The following is a 12,988-nucleotide window of genomic DNA, read 5'->3' as shown; positions in this document are numbered from 1 at the left end:
GGTGCTGATGGGGCAAGCTGCCATTGGTTGCCAGGCGGGACTACTGCTGGGTTGACCGGCTGGGGAGGTCAATGTTAAGCTGCCGTTGGACAAATCTTTGGTGGGCTTTTTAAATTTTGAAGGGGTTGAGTGAGGAATGCAGGAGTGGGTGTGTGGAGCCTGCATAGAGAGAACAGATAGGAGTGGGTGTGGGGAGCCAGCATAGAGAGGCCAGCATGGGGAGAGATAAGTGTGTCCATTTAACTCCCGGTGAGGCAGCCAGCCTTACAATAACCAAAGCCCAAAATTCACTCAAACACTATAACATAATAATGCCACCTATAAAAAATATATTACAATGAAATGATTGACAAGAAGAAACATATTCCTGTAAACCAATACTCTATAGCTGAAATGTCAAAGTAAAAACTGATATTTTCCTGTTTAGATATGGGGAAAGGTTATTGTAGGGGAAAAATGTAAAAACAAAACAGAACAGGCCAGGTATAGTGGCTCACGCCTGTGATCCCAGAACTTTGGGAGGCCAGGGGAGGATGATTGCTAGAGGTCAGGAGCTTGAGAACCAGCCTGGGCAACATAGCAAGAACTCTTTTTCTCCAAAGAAAAAGAAAAAAAAAATGAGCTAGGTGTGGTGGCACGTGCCTGTAGTCTCAGTTACTCCTGAAGCTGAGGCAGAAGGATCACTTGAGCCCAGGAGATAGAGGTTGCAGTGAGCTATGACTGTTCCACTGCATTCCAGCCTGGGCAACAAAGTGAGACTTTGTCTCAAAAAGTAAAAAAAAAAAAAAAAAAAGAAGAAAAGAACATCAGAACACAAAATATGCTCATGCTGACCACAGGATTTAGTATCTACCCTTGGCCACCAAAGAGAAACGAAAGAATAGGCCAGGCTTGGTGACTCATGCCTGTAATCCCAGCACTTTGGGAGGCCGAGGCGGGTGGATCATGAGGTCAGGAGTTCAAGACCAGCCTGACCAACATGGTGAAACCCCGTCTCTACTAAAAACACAAAAATAAGCCAGGCATGGTGGTATGCACCTACAATCCCAGTTACTCAGGAGACTGAGGCAGGAGAATCACTTGAACCTGTGAGGCAGAGCTGAGATCGTACCACTGCACCCCTGCCTGGGCGACAGCAGGACTTCATCTCAAAAAAAAAAAAAAAAAAAGAATACTAAGATATGAATGGTGGGCATTTTAAAATTATGAAACTTTAATGCTGTGTAAAGAAGTTTAGGTACAGAATATATACGGTAAAATTTGAATATAATTTTAAAGTTAAACACTTTTACTACTTAACAAAATAGGCAATCCACAGGTAGATGATGAAGAGATGATGCATTCGGGCACGTTTCTGGCTGTGAACGTGTTTGTATGTGTTATTTATTCCTAATTGTCCACATGTGTTGCTATCGACAGAAACAAGTGCCTTTGCCCGGCGCCTCTTCATTTTCAGCTCTCAGGAGAACGGAGGTGCCTTGTTCTCCTCCTCTCACTCTCTGGTGGGACAGCTCACGTGTGTGGAGCTGGGGTGTGGGGTCAGGCCTGTGTCTAGATGACACTTCCTCAGGCCCCAGATCAATGGCAGGCACCCCCAGGCCTCTGCGCACACCTGGGGAGAAAAGGGGACTTCACAGAGGACTCAGGTGTCACCTCAGCGGTGTTCTGCAACAGCTGCTGGCTGTACTGTCCCCACTTTTCATATTAAGGGTGAGATCTCTCACTGTGACCTCAGAACTGCCTCAAAATGCAAATGCTCAATTAACAAGCCTGTCGCTTCTGGGATGCCAGCCACACACCAGAGCTTCCTGTGTGGGATTTCTTATTCTAACTGCAGCCCTCCAAGAATGTGCATGAATCACACTTGTACTAACAGGGACCCCGCAGAGCTTCTCCTTGGCAAGGAGTTTTTCATTAGGCCCTGGCCTCCCCTGTGTGTGTAAGGGAAATACCTCGTGTATTTCACTATTGTCTGGGTTGGGGCCTAAGTTTTCTTCAAAGCACAGCCCCATGACATCCCTTTCTGTGGCAGGGCGAAGCCCTCTGCAGGCGCGACACGAGTGTATGACCTTTCCGGGGTGAGGAGGCCTACCAATCTTCAAAACCATGGTGGAGACATCTTTGCATCTCCTCTTCTCTTATCTTCCTCCTGCATCAAATGTGCTCAGGAAGTCCTAGGGAGAACTTCTGGGGAGTCTAAGGAGACATTAAGGAGGCTGGGCCATCCTTGGTGGTGGGTGTGTAAAGGTGGAGGTCCCCTGTGGGGGCTGGGCCATCCTTGGTGGCAGGTGTGTGACGGGGAGGGTTTCCCACAGAGGTTGCACTGTCCGTGGCAAGTGGGTGCTGTCCTGGTTGACTGTCAGGGAACTACACCACGTTGTTGTGTTGAGACTGGAAGGGAGGAATGTGGGTGGGGCAACGGCCCGAGGCCCTGCTGAATTCTGCTGTCTGTCCTATTCTTCTGTGTTGGGGACAGGAAGGATCAGGGCAGGGAGGGCCCCAAACACAGAAATGCTGAGGCATTTACCCCAGAGCCGCTGCCCACACAGGAGGGGTGACGGGTCCGCCTTATGGGATGTGTGTCGGGGGGGCTTCCCTGTGAGGAGCAGGCAGGGCCCTACTCCTACCCTTCAGGCCACAGCGGCTCCCAGAGGTTCTTGTCAGTAGGGGAGTATTACTGCCAGCATGATCCTTTTAGAAGTGTGTGAAACAGGCAATAAGCCACCTTTAACCTATTCTGTAGGAGCAGCAGGAGCAGCAGGCTCCTCTGGGAAATCCTAACCTGTGAAATGGAGGCCAGACAGCGTCCCAGACACAGGTGCATCTGCATCCTGAGGCGTTTTGTTACTTGGCAGCACATGATTCACAAAAATCCAGATTCCTGTAGATCAACTGTATAAATGCCAGAAGTTAAAAAATGTCTTGATTTCCAGCCTCAGAATATTTTAAACTTAACCAGGTCAGATTTATTTTGAAGTCTAATAAGAACACATTAACCTAACAACTGAAGATAAATTTTCAGTGATCTCCAGTGTATTTATATGTTGGCTCCTGCTATATCTTCAAATGTGTTCTTTCTTTTCTTTTTTTCTTTTTTTTTTTGATATGAAGTCTTGCTCTGTCGCCCAGGCTGGAGTGCAGTTGTGTGATCTCGGCTCACTGTAATCTCAGCCTCCTGGGTTCAAGCAATTCTCATGCCTCACCTCCCAAGTAGCTTGGATTACAGGTGCCTCCCACTCCCAGCTAATTTTTGTATTTTTTTTTTCTTATTTTTCTTTTTTTAAAAATAAAGATGGGGTTTCACCATGTTGGCCAGTATGGTCTCGATCTCTTGACCTCGTGATCCACCCGCCTCGGCCTCCCAAAGTGCTAGGATTACAGGTGTGAGCCACTGGGCCCAGCCTAATTTTTGTATTTCTAGTAGAGATGCAGTTTTGCCATGTTAGCCAGGCTGATCTCGAACACCTGACCTCAGGTGATCCGCCCACCTTGGCCACCTAAGTGCTGGGATTACAGGCTCAAAAATGCATTTACTATCCCAATAAGCCCATTGCAAAGCCACAAGAAGGTAAGTCCAGGACTCTCTGTACTAAGAAGAAGTGGGAGCAACTGGCAGCTGTGTGGGCTGACACTGCACGAAGCTGGCTCTGGGTGGATTTGGGGATGACAGGCTCCCTGCAGGCTCTCTCCTGTCCAGCTCCTCCAGCACCCCGAGCTCTGGCTTCATCCACACAGCTGCCCACCTTACATCGGATTTGGGTATCTAGTAGGAGGCTCAAGCTCAGGAACAAACAGAATCTGTGACCTTCCCTCAGCTCTCCCAAACTAGTGTATCCCCAGACCAAATTATTCTCCTGGTGAAACCCTCCAGTCACTATTCATTGACCTTAAAATGAAATCCACTTTTCTCACCAGGGCCTATGACCTGGGCATCAAAGTGAGGTCCATAGTCTGGGCACCTCCTGGGCTTGGTGGATTACATGCTCAGGCCCCCAGGAGCAGAGGCTGTGTTTGAACAAGATGCTGGCAGTTCTGCACAAGGAGTTTGAGACTCGACGACCTGCTTCCAGCTCTAACCTTCTCAGAGTCACTCTCCTCCTGGGGCAAGGGCCTCAGTCTTGGAGCCCTCGAGCTTCCCCCACAAGTCTTTCTTTGCAGCTGGAAGCCTTGCTGTCATGTCACTGGCCATGAGCCAGGAGGCCTGGGGTTTGAGAGTCTCGGCAGTGAGTGATTATGGAGCCTGGACCAGCTGCTCCACATGCTTGGTCCCTTTCTGGGATATTCGCAGTGCTCTCTGGGTTTGCTGTGTGTCACTGGGCAGATGGTGGGTTTGGGACCCACGAGAGGCAGCCCTGGGCTCAGGTAGTGTCTCCTACTCTAGCGAGCAAGTCCCATGTTAGCACTTTCCAGGATGGTCCCACAGACCCACAGGCGTACACCCCCAGTAAAGGCATGACTGTCAGGGGTACTGGGGGCCCCCAGGCCTCTCACCCCTAGCCCTGCATGAGAAGCTGCTCCCAGGTGTAAGGTCTGACCACGCTGTGGACGGCATAGTAACCTCTGTGATCCACACGTACCTCTGGATGGCCTCCTGGAAATAGAAAGTCTGAAGCAACTGGAAAACCCCAAAAGGGAAGAATGATCAACCCCTGTGGTGCCTAATTAACGTCTTCTACTGTTCCTTATTCCTGCCTCAATTGATAAGGCAATTGGACTTTGTAACGGACCTTGGTCAATCTCATGACTCCAGACCGTATGACCCCCTCCCAGCTTGCAAAAACCACCCTTAACTGTAACTTCTGTAACTTCCCACTGCCTACCCCAAACCTATAAAACCAACTCCTATCCCACCGCCCTCCGCTGACTCTCTTTTTGGAGTCAGCCCGCCCACACCCAGGTGAATAAACAGCCGTGTTGCTCACACAAAGCCTGTTTGAGGGTCTCTTCATTCAGAGCGCTCTTTTTAATACCGGGAACCAGGGCCTCCTCCCCTCACGCCTCCCTTCTGGTCCTTGGCCCACCCTGAGCTGTGTGTCCATCAGTGAGTGAGGATGGATGGATACATATGGGGCTGTGTTTTGGCATCTGATGTTGGTAGGGATGAGATTTCTAGATACGCAGGGTCAGCAGCGTCAAGCCAGAGGCCACAGAGCACATATCCTGCTCTGAGGAGCGCAGTCTAGAAAAGCAGCAGTGTGAATGCACAGAGAGGGGCCTGGAGGGCCCAGGCAGCGGAAACTACATCCTTGGGCTTTTTTTTTTAACTGACTCCTTTCTATCCTGGCCCAGAGACTTGCTGCTATTAAAATGGACCAGGCCACTGTCCTCTGTCTAGTGAGGAATAGTTCTGAAAAGGTTTTACCAGCCTGAAGAGCAGAAGCCACCTGGAGGTCAGAGCAGAGCTGCTGGGACTCCTGCAGTGTTTTCATCTCACAGACAAACCCCTGGAGCAGCAGGGTAATGCTCGGACACTCTCTCCACTCCACTTCTGCCCGTGGGTTCCTCTTCCTAAATGGGTGCCTCTCGCACTCCTCATGCCCAATACTTTGCCTGTCCTTCTCCGGCCTTGCTCTCATTCTAAACACCTGGAAAGCTCCTACTCCCTGCCTCTCTCCTGTGTCCACATTCCATACCCCAAGGGCTTGGTCAGCCCCAGCCCCACCTTGAAGGTATTCCTAAGGGCTCTGGCCTGAGCGCCATCTCACTGGCCTGAGGGTCCTCTATTCTAGTTTGTCCACAGTGTTTGGCACTGCAGTCTTCTCTGCAGCTTCCCGTGTGCTGAAGTGGCCTCCCCACATGCCTGTGTGATTTCTGGGTTAGAGGCCATGTCCCTATAGTCAATTACAAGCACAAAGCATTTATGGGTCATCTAATACCTGTATCTGCAAAGCAGTGTGCTTGGGTGTGTGTGAGAGAGCATGTGCATCTGTGTGTATGGGACATGCTGAGGTTAACGAGCCACACATCCTGCTCTGAGAAACTCAGTCTAGAAGGGAGGGTAAACAGAGGCACAAATGACAAAGATGGGAGACAAAGGAAGGAGAGATCAGAGAAGGGCTGGGAAAGACCTTCAAGGAGTGAGAGGCCTCTGGAGTGGGCCTGAGGAGTGAAGTGAGTTCCACTTGGGGCCTCAGCAGGAGGAAGGAGGATTGAGGGAGGTCCCTTTCCTTCCAAGGAGGAAGTGCTGGTATGTGCTGGGGGGTGGTGGAGAGCTCCAATTTGACTGGGGATGGCTCTGGCTATGCTCAGGGAGTCCTCTCGGGTGTTGGGGGTCCTCAGTGTGGCTTGGAGATCTGGCCCACAGACAACACCTGCCTCACTCTGTCCAGGAGGTCAGGTGGAGCTACACTGGGGCCTTGGAGACTCAGTTGAGAGATGTGATGGAAGATGGGACATGATGGAAGATGGGGTGTGATGGAGGATGGGGCATGATGGAGGATGGGGTGTGATGGAGGATGGGACATGATTGAAGATAGGGAGTGATGGAGGATGGGGCATGATGGAAGACGGGGTGTGATGGAGGATGGGGCATGATGGAGGATGGGGTGTGATGGAGGATGGGGCATGATGGAAGACAGGGTGTGATAGAGGATGGGGCATGATGGAAGATGGGGTGTGATGGAGGATGGGACATGATTGAAGATGGGGAGTGATGGAGGATGGGGCATAACTGAAGATGGGAAGTGATTGAGGATGGGGAGTGATGGAGGATGGGGTGTGATTGAAGATGAGACATAATTGAAGATGGGGGTAATGGAGGATAAGGCATGACAGAGGATGGGACATTATGGAAGATGGGGTGTGATGGAGGATAGGGCGTGATGGAGGATGGGGTGTGATGGAGGATGGGACATGATTGAAGATGGGGAGTGATGGAGGATGGGGCATGACAGAAGATGGGACATTATGGAAGATGGGGTGTGATGGAGAATAGGGCGTGATGGAGGATGGGGTGTGATGGAGGATGGGGCATGATTGAAGATGCAGAGTGATGGAGGATGGGGCATGACTGAAGATGGGAAGTGATGGAGGATGGGGAGTGATGGAGGATGGGGTGTGATTGAAGATGAGACATAATTGAAGATGGGGGTAATGGAGGATAAGGCATGACAGAGGATGGGACATTATGGAAGATGGGGTGTGATGGAGGATAGGGCATGATGGAGGATGGGGTGTGATAGAAGATGGGGTGTGATGGAGAATAGGGCATGATGGAAGATGGGGCATGATTGAAGATGGGGCATGATTGAAGATGCAGCGTGATGGAGGATGGGACATGATGGAGGATAGGGCGTGATGGAGGATGGAGTGTGATAGAAGATGGGGTGTGATGGAGAATAGGGCATGATGGAAGATGGGGCATGATTGAAGATGGGGCATGATTGAAGATGGGACATGATTGAAGATGCGGCGTGATGGAGGATGGGACGTGATGGAGGATGGGACGTGATGGAGGATGGGGAGTGATGGAGGATGGGATGTGATGGAGGATGGGGAGTGATGGAGAATGGGGTGTGATGGAGGATGGGATGTGATTGAAGATGGGGCAATATTGAAGATGGGGCATGATGGAGGATGGGGCATGATTAAAGGTGGGGCATGGAGGATGGGGAATGATGGAAGATGGGGCGTGATTGAAGATGGGGCATGATGGAGGATGGGCAGTGATGGAGGATGGGATGTGACGGAGGATGGGGAGTGATGGAGGATGGGACATGATGGATGATGGGGAGTGATGGAGAATGGGGTGTGATGGAGGATGGGATGTGATTGAAGATGGGGCAATATTGAAGATGGGGCATGATGGAGGATGGGGTGTGATTAAAGGTGGGGCATGGAGGATGGGGAATGATGGAAGATGGGGCGTGATGGAAGATGGGGCATGATGGAGGATGGGGCAAGATGGAAGATGGGGCATGATGGAAGATGGGGCGTGATGGAGGATGGGGCATGATTAAAGGTGGGGCATGGAGGATGGGGCATGATGGAAGATGGGGCGTGATGAGGATGGGGCATGATGGAAGATGGGGTGTGATGGAAGATGGGGCGTGATGGAGGATGGGGCGTGATGGAGGATGGGGCATGATGGAAGATGGGGCATGATGGAGGATGGGGCGTGATTAAAGGTGGGGCATGGAAGATGGGGCATGATGGAAGATGGGGCGTGATGGAAGATGGGGCGTGATGGAGGATGGGGCGTGATGGAAGATGGGGTGTGATGGAGGATGGGGTGTGATGGAGGATGGGGCGTGATGGAAGATGGGGTGTGATGGAGGATGGGGTGTGATGGAGGATGGGGAGTGATGGAAGATGGGGCGTGATGGAGGATGGGGCGTGATGGAGGATGGGGCGTGATGGAAGATGGGGTGTGGATGTGCTGTGGCTGCACTGACATTCTTGTGGCCCTCACTCCAACCACTTCTCACCACTCAAATCAGAGGCCTCAAGTGAAGCTTTGGGAGCACTGAAGGTCCACACCTGAGTGAGGGGACTGAAGGATGGACTCAGTGATGGGAGTGCGCATTGATTTTCTCAATGTGGGTGGCTCTATCTTCCCCCACTCCAAAGGATCGAAGGCAACATTCAGCATAAGTCGAGGTCCAGGCTCTGAAAGAAATCCAGGTGTCTGTTACCCTGTAAAAGGAGCACGTCATAAATCCAGCACACAGCCCAGGCCTCAGATGCCCACTCCTTCCTACTAGGGGAACCTGGCCGTGTAGTTGGTGGAGAAGGCATCTCTGGCAGGTGGCCCCTCCGGTAGCATCTGGTGTGACTCAGTAGCCCCTGGGTGGGTGTGTCTGCTGGGCCTGCTCCCTCCCGCACTGGAGCTGCCATCAGCCCCTGGAGGAACAGGGACACCTCCCACTCCAGGCCCTCAATCCTCTGGGCCAGGTAGACTCTCGTCAGTCACCACCAGCTCCAAGGCCTGGGGCCTCTTTGAAAACCAGGTTCCTGTTTCTCTCTGGCTGGGTCGCCTGCCTCCGGTGGGTTAGGTCTGTCTTCCCGCTACTCACGAGGAAGGACACTGGGAGCCACCTGGAAAGGATGGGTGTGGACTGAGGAGAGCCGACCCCTGAGAGTTCTCACTTCACCCTGGCCTGGGTCATGACCTGTGTCACTTTGGCACTCTTGAGGCACCAACACCTACTCCACATATGGGAAGAGTCAAACGAGCTGCCCCTAGGCCTGACCTTGTGATTAACTAATGAAGACACAGTTTCCTGGAGTTTACGTGGCCACACAAAAGCACATCCTCAGCCAATTACGTCATTATGCAACAGTCATGTTTAATAATTTGGAGCCATTATTGAATAATTAAACCTCACCACGTCATAGCCCTTCACCTCATCCTGTTTTGTCCTTCCTTCCTTAGTACCAGGGATAAGAGAGGAACCAGCCCCAGAGCTCAGCGCAAACTCTTCGGAAGGAGCCTGGACAAAGCTCAGGGTGAGAGTGATGAGTGCATTGAGAACATGTGGGAGGCTGGCATCCGCCTCTGGAGAGCCCACCTCAGGGGCCCCGTTCTGGCAGCCCTGCTGGGAAGGCATCTTCGCATTTTATGGCTGTTACTGGGACCCTACCCTGCCTTGCTGGCTCACAGGGTACATTTTCCCTTAGCTGCTTGAGACCACGGGTACCCTTTCTTGCCACTTTTGTCTCACAGAGTCCAGTGTGATGGACTTGATATTCCAGATCTTCCGACATCAAGGCCCAAGCCTATGCGATGTTCTCACGGAATTCTTCACATTCAGGGCGTATCCTGGCTCTCCCTGATGTGTGTACAATGAGAAGGACACACCCTGTGGCCCCAGCAACTCAGGGACTAGGATGGGGCGAGGGAGGCGCTGGACTTGCATGCAAAAGTCCATGGGGACTTACAGGCTAGAAAAGAAAATTAAACATGACACAATGGCCAAGGTGGAGACCAGACCCCCTGGAGACAAAGTGATGTGAGGGAAGCCTCGAGTCAAGATAAATATTATTTATGCAGTGCTAATCCCAGCTGCGGGCTTTAGTAAATGCAGATGTCGAGCTCAGCGGAGACACAGCTGTGTGGTCACCTCTATCTCATCTTTCTCTCCTCCAGCTTTCTCTGTATCTGCACAGCTGGGGACTAGAGCTGGGATGGAGGGCAACCAGGCTGGAGATGCAGCTTATGAAAAGCTCCTGCTTCCAGAGGCATGCCCTGTTCATTAGGCTACGTCACTAACAGCTATTTTCATTATTCCCTTTCCATGCCCTTCCTCAATCTTTCCAGGCTGTGGATTTACTTAGAGAGCTGCAGCCCCATGCTGATGGTGTGGGCTTCCCTGCATCCAGCCCCAGGACTGAGGTTTCCTGGCGTAGTCTTCCACTTGCCAAACCAAACATGCAGAACCTGACTTGGGTGGATATTCTGTTCTGAGCTGGCTGTTCTGATCCCAACCCCCTCAGTGTGGAAGGGGCGGTGACCCTGTGGGCCCCACCCCTGGGAACACCTTAGGAGCTAAGACCTAAGCACATTTGCTGGGCTTACAGCAAATGTACAGCCTTCAACAAAGGTCTGTGGGTCTGTCTTTCTCTTTCTGGAGCTCCAGGACCTGAGCAGTCAATGAGAACTCACTCAGCTCATCCACAGTGTCTTCCACTGTCATGCCTTTCTCTGTAAATGAGGCACAGATGGTCTTCATTACTTTCACTTTTATTCAAATTTCATGAAACATTCCTTGTGCTCCTGGTCCATGATAGGCAGCGGGGCCAGTGCTACATACACAGAGTCAAAGCTGGGGGCTGCTCAGAGGCCTCAGAGCCTGCAGGCAAGGCGAGCCAGACCTACAGTCCAGCACAGGAAAACAGGAAAACTTATTGTGGAGAGAGACACCTGGCACAACAGCAGGAAACAGCAGGACACCTAGGTCACCTTTCCCAAGTACAGTCATCAGGGAGAGCTTTCTGGAAGAGGGCACATCTCAGTTGAATCTTGAAGGATGCCCAGGAGTTAGCTGAGTGGTGAATGGAAGAAGCAAGTTCCAGGCAAAGGGAACAGCTTGTGCTTGTGGGAAAACAGAGACATGAGAGCATAGGGAACATTCGTTCATCCATCTGTCTATGTATCCATTCATTCACCTGTCCATCCATCCATCCATCCACCCATCTCTTCACCCACCCATCCATAATTAAAGAAAGACTTATTAGGCACTGTGATTTTCTTCAGCTATTAGAATATGTCAGTGATGATGTTTCAAAAAAATATTCTGTAAATGACTTTTTAAGTAAAATATGGTTTTTACCTCTTAGCTGTTCATTTAGTGTAATTTTTCCTTTCTGTACTGCAGCCCCAGATAATTGATCAACATACTTCTGTGAAAGATTCTCAGAGATATTCTGTTCAAATTACTATCAAGAAAGAGTTGCAATTAAAAGGTAATGAGTTACACAAAATAGTTTCTAATAATTTTCTTGAAACAATTGAATTTCCTATTTTAAAAGACTTAAAAATAAGAGAAGCATATGTTGTAAACTAAAACATTTTAATAGAGAACCTCATATATACTCACTGGATCAAGCTTCTTCTTCATCTTCATATGGCTACTGACTCTGTAAATCAAGCATGGAAGGCCAAAGGCAACACATTCACAGACACATATTAGCTTATGTGCATACTTCAGCAAAAAAAGACCTGGCTTCAAAATATCTCACTTTGGTAGGGCATGGTGGCTCACGCCTGTAATCCAAGCACTTTGGAGGCTAAGGCGGGCAGATCACCTGAGGTCGGGAGTTCAAGACCAGCCTGACCAACATGGTGAAACCCCGTCTTTATAAAACAAAAAAACAAAAAACAAAATATCTCACTCTACTTTGCATTCCCCACCAAAAATAAGATATTTAAACAAATACACAATACACTTACTATAATACTTACAGCATTAAACATTTAAAATTTTTCTAACTATAGAATTTTTAGTGTTAAAATAAGATACCTAGCATGACCAGAAACTTCAGCTTGTGTCATGTGGTAGTGCAGTATCTAAAGCCGTATCAATGATTCATGTAACTGCAAACACTGAATAGTCTGCTATTCCTCTGCCTTCAAAACAAACATTTAATTTTCCTGTGAAGAAAGCACACTATTTATTACCTCTCATTACTCACTGTATTAATGAAAGAGCAGCCTATTTGAATAGAAAGAGCATAGCCCTTGGATCCCATTCAACTTGGGCTGGAATCCTGCTTTAAGCTCTATCACTTCCCAGCTGTTGCCTAGCCTTTTTCTGTCTCAATTTCCTCATTAATAAAATGAGAATAAAAGTAGTAGCTTTCTCACAGGAAACTGTAAGACGTAATGAGATTAATGTAATGCTTAAATGAGATTCCACACAAAAGATATAGAATAGTTCCTAACACAAATAATAGCTCAATATTTGTTAGATATTATAATTTTTTACTAATACTTCTAAAGACAACATTTGAATTAAGTGAGATGATACAATTATCCCTACACTTTGAGATATGTTTTAAAGATTATAGGTAACATTGTATTTTAGTGATCCTAAAATGACCATTATCTCCAAGTTTTGACATTTCTTACACTAGAATACCACTTATAATTCATGATTTACTGTAACTTATAATTGGCAGCATTTAAATAATTCTCTTATTGAGACATGAAATAATGGGGTAGCATATAATCCCTGGTGCCTTACATTAAGTAAAATATGCTATAATGGAACAGGTCTGGAGCGGTTCTAGTCACATGACTGGCAATTAGATAAATGTTAGTTCCTAAAAGAACTATGGAATAAGAAGGCTGAGGTGAAAACAAAAACAAATTTCTAAAATAAACAAATTCTTACTTTGGTTTTCAAAAAACTTTAAGCCAAAGAAAAGTTAGAATTCAAATGAATAGGTATGGCTCATTTTCTTTTCAATACTAGATTTACAGAATGTACGTAAATCAGATATTGCCAATCATTAATATTAGGATTTAAGACTATTACACATTTTCTTT

This window comes from Aotus nancymaae, unplaced genomic scaffold (assembly GCF_030222135.1).
Source record: "Aotus nancymaae isolate 86718 unplaced genomic scaffold, 86718_ANA_hifiasm-v0.15.2.pri h1tg000009l, whole genome shotgun sequence".
In the NCBI taxonomy this organism is placed as follows: Eukaryota; Metazoa; Chordata; class Mammalia; order Primates; family Aotidae; genus Aotus; species Aotus nancymaae.
This window is presented reverse-complemented; position numbering follows the sequence as displayed.